Here is a 512-nt window from a genome sequence, read left to right on the forward strand (position 1 = left end):
AAAAATAGCTGAGATTTCAGTGTAGTTGCACAAAACGGGGCTACCTTGGAACATAAATTGGGATTGGGATTGCCCCGGTGATGTAGTCGGCTATCCTAAGATGTGTACGAAATAGCTCCTTCTACATGATTCTCTTTGACGAGAGCCGTAACACTGACAATGGTAAGAAACAACTTGACCTATAGTGGTAGGATTTTCTTTGGTGTGGTGGGATTTTTAGGAGGAAAATTTCCCTGGTCACCCTGCCGAAGCACATTTTTCTTGACTGTATAAGCTCTGTTATGCACTTGAAAGCATAAAATATTCGATCTATAACTTCACACTTCACACAAATGTCTGTTACAATACTTTGTAGAAGAAGGGTAGGGAGCTGACCTGTGGTCATTATTAAGAGGTTTTTTAAATATTTTTAGACGGAATCCGTTTTACGATTTGAAAAGCGCTAAAAACAGTTTTGAAATTTAAGATTAAGAATAACTGTAAAATTTGGAAATGACTACTTAGTTGGCTTA

Source organism: Aplysia californica, unplaced genomic scaffold (assembly GCF_000002075.1).
Source record: "Aplysia californica isolate F4 #8 unplaced genomic scaffold, AplCal3.0 scaffold01017, whole genome shotgun sequence".
Classification (NCBI taxonomy): domain Eukaryota; kingdom Metazoa; phylum Mollusca; class Gastropoda; order Aplysiida; family Aplysiidae; genus Aplysia; species Aplysia californica.